The following is a 7,841-nucleotide window of genomic DNA, read 5'->3' as shown; positions in this document are numbered from 1 at the left end:
AGGTTTGGTTTCTCCTTTTTTTTAAGAAGGTAAGGACGGCCACGGAAGGACGCCACAGTGCCACTAGGATAGTGGGCTGTGGTCGATTCCCTGTGACTGCCAGTAATGGGGAAAAAGCCAGAGGCATAAAAAACCCCAACCACAAGAATGGATGACAGCTGCTGATCGACCCACCGGAATGCAGGTAGGTTTGAGGGCTCCGATGGTAAGATGCATATAGAAATGTAGATATTGGCAATGATGGAACATTCAGGAGCAACAGAAGTCAATCAGGAGGAAGCACCGTAAGTAAGCAAAAGTGTACTGGTACTTGTAGAGCAAAGAGAAGGGCCAGCAGAGAACACAAGAAGACAGGAGGACAGAAGGAGAGGGAGGAGCCAGAACGGCGAATCAAGGGAAGTAAGACGGAAGGCAAGTGGGGAAAACGCAAGAAGGCAGCTGAAGACAGGATAGCGGGCGGAAACCGCAATGAGATAACACTCAGAGCGTAACAACACAGGGAAGCCTAAAGTTGCAATGCGTCCATAACCCAGAAGAGGTTGGCTAAATACTTCCAGTACGGACGCAAAGACGAAAAACTAGACCAGAAAGGCACGTAAAAAAGAAACATGTTGGCACAATCAATGGCGGCCCATTTCCAGCGGTCCCAGACCTGCTATTTGTACCAGGGCATGACAGCAGGTAAACTCTTGTGATGTGAGGTTGACGATTGACATGTCTGGCATACTACTTTCCACTTGCATTTGGTTTTTTGTCCCAGAGCGTGTTTGTCTGTCTGTCTTGTCTGTTGCTGCAGGATCTATGTATATATTTTACATGGCCTGCGGTAGCTGCCATGTAGTTATGGTTATGGTTAAGTGGCTCATCTCATAGGAAGAGCACTTTTTAGACAGTTTATAACTTCGCTCACCCGGGACGAATCCTCACCAAACTTTGCAAAAAAAGTATATGGCCCACTCAGATTTTTTTTGTGCAAAGTTTGGTGAGATTTGGTCCAGAGGGGGCAAAGTTATAGGGGGGATCTCAAAATGTCTTTTTTTCCCATAGACATAATGCGAAAAAGCTTTGCTCACGCCTACAGCCCAAACCGCTGGACGGATTGTCACCAAATTTGCGACAGGAGTGGCGGCTTGGTCCCAAAAGCATGCTTTTGTTAATTTGGTGTAAATCCGTCCAGTAGTTTTTTTTTTAAATGACCAAAACGTGAGGCAAACAAATGTGTGATATCTAGGTCCGCTCTGTGGGCTCACTCCCCTGTACTGTCCGCAGACTGGCCTCCGATTGGCCAATAAAATTGCGGATTTTTGTGTGGTCTGCAGACATCGGGATGCGGCCGCCAATTGGCTGGTGAGAAAACGTGAAATGCATCGGTTTTCCCGAAGCACACGCCATCTTGGATTTGCTGACTTTTTGGAGTCCGTGGACAGCGCGGTGAAAACATTTTTTAAAAAGCAGAATTTCACTTGTCAAACTCAACAAACAATCTCTGGGGATGTGGGGGGGGGTGAGGATTGGATTGATATGGCCATAAGAAGCCAAAAAACAGGTTGTTTCACTCCCCTCCGAAAGTCCACAAACACTCCAGATGTCTTGGGGCAGTGTTATGGTGTTCGCGGACACTTCAGATGTCCTAGGACATCTGTACCTATTTCTGCATTAAAGGGTTGGGGGAAAGCAGTTTTTGGATGGCTTATAACTTTTGCGCCATTCAAAGAAACTGCATGTAATTTTGCAATTATATTCTAGAACTAATCCTGAATGGTTTTGCAAAGTTATGTGGGATTCTGTCAAGAGGGGGCAAAATTAGAGGGGGGTCCCAAAATATTGTAAAGGCATATAAATGTGGTGTCATTTGACGAATCTGCACATTTGGCAAAACGATTTTGGATCTAGATATAAATGGTTTTCTAAAGTTTGGTGGGATTTTCTCAAGAGGGGGCAAAATTAGAAGGGGGGGTCTTAACATTTTTAGATGGCTTATAACTTTGTTGCTATTTGACGAATGTGGACAAAAGTTTTGACAAAGACTATAGACCCAACCTTCAATGTTTGTGTAAAGACAGAATGGATTTTGTCAAAGGGGGGCTAAGTTATATGACTATTGTATGTGCATACATTTTGACACTTTTTAAAAAATACAACATGGGCGGATTTCGAGCAAACTCGTGCGGAGCATTGGCAAGGACATTAAAGCATGGTATTTTTTTACAAGTGTAATAATGTAGGTACAAAAAATAGTCACATACCTTTGGTGACTGAGGTATAGTCTGTGGCCGTGGGCAGTAGCCAGATTATCTGGGTCATGGCATAAGGTCATGATGCGGACAATCTGGCTACTGGCCATGACCGCTAGCGACGAAAAATGGTGTTAAAATGGCTATGTCTACCTGAGACCAGCAATGTGGTAAAGTTATTCGAAGGAGGATAGGTTTGAAAGGGGAAAAAAAGTGCTTGTGGTAATATGTTCATAGGGTTTGCAGGCTGCCATGGCAAGGGAAGAGGGGCTGTGTAAAGAGCCCCGCCTTCTCTTTCCATGTTGGCTGTCTTGGAAAAGGATTTTCCTTCCTAGCCGCAGGCGTCCCGCTGTAGGAAGAATAATCCTTGCTTCTTACAGCGTGACGCCACAGGCGTCCGCTATAGGAAGAAAAATCAATGTTTTAGCACCCTGGGTTCCTGCTTTGGAACCAGGGGTTCTAATGGCCTTTAGCCCCCATTTCAGGGGCTGCAATGGACGATAATGGTCCATAGCCCTCCTTATTTATTTATTTATGTATTTTCTTATTTATTTATAACGCACCAATGCCCGCAGACATCAGGCTGTGTGGTTACAGTATTTGTTGAGGAAGATGAGGTGGTGGAAGACAGCTTACTACTTGCTGAGAAAGAAACAACCTTTCTGAGAGCATTGCGGTCATTGGATTTGGTGTGGCGGCGCATGAAGGTGGTCCCGTAGGAGTACTGTCCAGGGCATCTGCGACTGAGTGAACTCAGTGCATTTCATTTTGGTAGCTTTAGCCTTTGGTACACTCCCAACAGTAGCAAAGAACTGGCACACCCATGATTCGATCTTGGTGCTAGAAGTAGGCACTTCCTCTACCTCATCTTCTTGGTCCTCTTCATTGTCTTTGAAAGTACTGTGTTTTTTTGTTGTGAAGGTCCTCCAGCTGGTAGTGGTTCTTGAGGAGGAGGGATGGCAATAAATGATGCCATTTTTAAGATAAATAGCAGTTTTGATGAAATTCTTCCAAGTATGTACTGTGTACTAGATTGGTAATGGATAATGAGTACGAACAGGTGTAGGAGGTGTGCAAGGGAAATTTTGAAGTTGAAAGTGCCTAGATCAGTAGGAAATGCAGTTCCGAACTGTCCACGAAGGACGGATCTTATCGTGAAGTGCAGACGGGTTCTCGGACACGTCATCATGCTGCGCACCAGTGCATGGTCATGTGGCGCTGTCCGGAAGGTCCACAATGAAGTCAGATGTTCGTAGATGTCTACAGATGCAAAACTAGATGAAATAGTTGCAAAAAGTGTATAGAAGTGTTAAAAATTATTCTAAAAGGTGGGATATGGCAGAGTTTTATGGTGACACTTTGTAAATTGGACACAAATATTGTTATAGTTGGTAAGTAGGATATTAGTAAGTTGTAGTAAATTTGCATACTCTGGTAAAAACACTGAAAAAACGTTGTTAAAGGGACGTTATGGTTAAGTTGGATTAATAAAAACCTATGAAATTCAATGAAAAAACTTTGTTGAAAGGACTTTATGGTTAAGTTGCACTAATAAAAACCTATGAAATTCAATGAAAAAACTTTGTTAAGGGGACGTTATGGTTAAGTTGCACTGATAAAAACCGATGAAATTCACTGAAAAAACTTTGTTAAAGGGATGTTATGGTTAAGTTGGACTAATAAAAACCTATGAAATTCAATGAAAAAACTTTGTTAAAGGGACGTTATGGTTAAGTTGCACTAATAGAAACCTGTGAAATTCAGTAAAAAACGTTGTTAAAAGGATGTTATCGTTACAAGTAAGATTGAAAACCCCCTGAAATTTGCCAGTTATGGTAAACTAAGCAACCATAACTCGCGCCAGCACCGTGCACTGCTAAGACTAACACCCAAGACATCAAAGATGACATCACAAATATCATTGATGACATCACTGATGACATCACATGTGCATTTACTTTTCATACAAGGGGTTGTGAATGTAATGTTGGCAAAAAAGTATCAGGGATTATCGGGAAATGTAATAAACTACATACTTCATTACGCAATGTAGTGTTCTAAAGAACATTCCATTGCAGTGTTCTTTCTAGTACAGGAACCTACTCATACAGAAATGTAGGTATTGGCTGCAGCATACACCACAGAGGTGCTATATTTGTAATTTTCAAAAGTTATATAATAAAACGTGAATGTTCTGTATCAGACTTTTCTGTACTGTGAAACATGTACTAAGTAGCTAATAATGCATCACATCCTACATATTTCTACTAATACACACAAAACATAAATAGGCTACAATGCATACAAATATGGGGCTTATATATGGAGATTAAAGTAGGCAAACAAGAGGCAGTATCATTAGCAACTGTGTATGATCTACATGATTGTATTCACGCACAAACTTGATTGCTGTGTTTCAGGCCTGCTTCTTCCTCTATATATGTACATCATAAGATGCGATTAAATTCTAAGGAAAGTAGTGTACCATGTGAGAATAGCAATATCTATAAATGTAATACCTTTTGAAAGTTAAGTTTCTGACTGTCAGTAAATAAAACCACCTAGCCTGGATATGGCAGTGAAAAAAAAAGAAGGGGCTAGACATGTGATGTCATCAATGATATTTGTGATGTCATCTTTGATGTCCTGGGTGTTAGTCTTAGCAGTGCATGGTGGTGGCGCGAGTTATGGTTGCTTAGCTTACCATAACTGGCGAATTTCACGGGTTTTTTCAATTTTACATGTAACCATAACTTTTTTTTACTGAATTTCATAGGTTTTTATTAGTGCAACTTTTAACAAAGTTTTTTCATTGTATATGTGTATATATATATTTATATATATATATATATATATATATATATATATATATATATATATATATTATATACACCATCCTCTACAGTCAAACACTATTACTGACTGCCAAGCTTGATGGTAGAAAAAAGCCCAAGCACACGAGACCAAAACTTGATGAAAAAGCGTGTTTCTTTAATCAATTATAACACGAGCATCATACACTGTAAAATCATTACATAAACCGTAATGCAGACCAGGTTACACATAAAACTCACCCCACAGGGTGGAGATTGCCACCCGCTCTGCTCTATTACAGAGCTTTGTCAGGCTAGTTCTTATCCAGATTGATGCCATCTCGCATTGATTTTAAAGGGGCTTGGTGTGGACGCACGACCGTTTCTGCCCATTCACTCCATGTGGGTCACGTGACTCGTTATCGGCTACTCCACTCCTCCTATATCATCTCTATGATTTGGTGAACTCTAAGTTCTGCCATCTTAGACAGGCTAAATTGCGGTATAATGCCTACACGGGGATAGTGTAAATACACTAAAGTAGTAAACATAAAAGGAATCTAGCCACCAATATTAAACAGTGTGATTGGTCAGTCACGATCACACAGTCCACACCCTCACCTTCATTATAAATATCATTTTGTTGCGAGATACCTGCACTAGTGTGCAAAGTGTAAATCATATTGGGCTACAAAGAACCAAACTAAATCCCGATCAATGTACCAAATCGCTCCAAGATGACGCGAGTTCTATACACAAATAAAGAATATCAGCTATTTGTCCCGAACTGTGTTCACAAACCCTAGAGCCTATTTTATAATATTGATGCTGCCAATGCAGTTACATACAATCATAGCTCTATCATTTAGGTTCACATGATTTAAGTGCAAGTGCTTATTCAATCATATTCAAACATTTCTTATGACAGTACCCTAAAGTGCTAGTGCTCTGTGCATATTATTTCCAATTGTGCAAATATGCTTAATTTAAAGTGCTTGTGCATGGTGTCATATTCTATATGTCTGTTGAATCAAACGATGAGTAAAAACAGCTTGTGATCTAACATCCTTCGTCGCTGAAGACAAGTTTATGGTACATCCCATAATCCCCAATCAATTTGATGAAACTATGGGATGCAACAATTTTAGTTTACCCTTCATTCTAGAAGCCAGTATGTTTAGAAGTAGATGATCCAAGCAGCTCAGAGATAGAATCCTCAGATGCAGGAATGGCAAGTTCTAAGAAACTTAATTTTGTAGACGAATTCAAACTGTTACATATGGACAGTCGAATGTACAAGAGAGCAAGATGGTAATCAACAAACCGAGGAGGAGGACAAAGAGGAAGAATGGGCAAACCATCACAAGGCGGGGTAGCCGTGCCAAGCGGGAGCAATCCGAACACAAGAACCACAAGATCTGGCAACAACCAGAGGGGGAGACCGAGAGGCAAGAAGATATGAAATTGAAAATCTTCAACATCTCATCAAGAACTTTGTCCCCAGTGGAGGAATCTATTTCACAATTTGGATTGTCATACAGCCCCACGAATACCTATTACTTTACGGAAACAAGAATTGATCTTTTCAAATTTACAAGAAAATTGCAATTAACAAAATGTTATGCTACACAAGTGAAATATCGAATATAGACCAAGCAAGGAGACACATCACTACCGTCAGAAACAGATTTGGTAACCTTAACATGTCTAAGTGAACTGCAATCCAATCCAGATTCAAGCGACACAGAAATCCACATGAATGACTCTGACTTAAGGGAACGCTTTGGAATTGACAGAGGCATGAGTAGCTCCAGCAACTTCAAACCAAAATCAATTTTGTGCCCCAACAGTATGTGCAGTTCAATTGATATATTTGAGGAATTGGTGATCAAAGATCTGAAAGCACTAGCATTGAAAGCATCCAATAAGAAAATGAAGAACTTAAACACATTGCAAATACAAGCCCTCGAACTCTTGAAAAATGACCATACAATAATAATTCGACCATCAGACAAAGGAGGAGGAGTAGTGGTCATGGATAATGAAAGCTACAAGACAGAGGCATCGAGGCAACTGGACAATGTGGGATGCTATGAGAAAGTAGATAAAGCAATTCTCAATGAAACTAAAATAACATTTTTTCCCTGCTACGAAAATGGTGGGATGAATGCCTTATAGATTAAGATGAATATTCTTTCCTCAAAACTGAACATCCGAGTACTCCTATTATATACGTTGATCCTAAGATCCACAAGAGGCTAGTGGATCCACCAGGACGTCCAATAGTTTTATCAATGGGAAATCTACTGGAAAAAATATCTAGATTTCTCGATCATCACTTCCAACCATTTGTTGTCAGTCTTAACTCTTATATTCGGGACACGAGTGACCTGCTAACCAAGTTAAAAGACATTAATTGAGAACCCACTTATCTTTTGTTTTCCTTAGATGTTACCTCTCTTTACACATCCATAGGGCACCAATATGGTTTAAAGGCATGCAAGTACTTCCTTGAGGGGAGATCTGTTAGTTATCGCAAGCATAATCAAATGCTCCTAGATATGCTCCAATTCTGTCTAGAGAACAACTATTTCTTATATGGTGGCAACCTTTTTAGGAAAAAACAAGGAAAGGCCATGGGCACACTTTTGAGGTGGATTCAGCACCATCTTCAGTAGACAGCACATCGTGCCATTTAACCGCACAGGGTGCAAGCCGGTATAACAGAACGCGGCCAAATGCACAGCACTGGAGCAGCACTGGCGGCAATACATTAGTGAAAGGGCAACATTGG

The sequence above is a fragment of the Ambystoma mexicanum genome, chromosome 11 (assembly GCF_040938575.1).
Source record: "Ambystoma mexicanum isolate Mex_15411 chromosome 11, UKY_AmexF1_1, whole genome shotgun sequence".
NCBI lineage: Eukaryota > Metazoa > Chordata > Amphibia > Caudata > Ambystomatidae > Ambystoma > Ambystoma mexicanum.
This window is presented reverse-complemented; position numbering follows the sequence as displayed.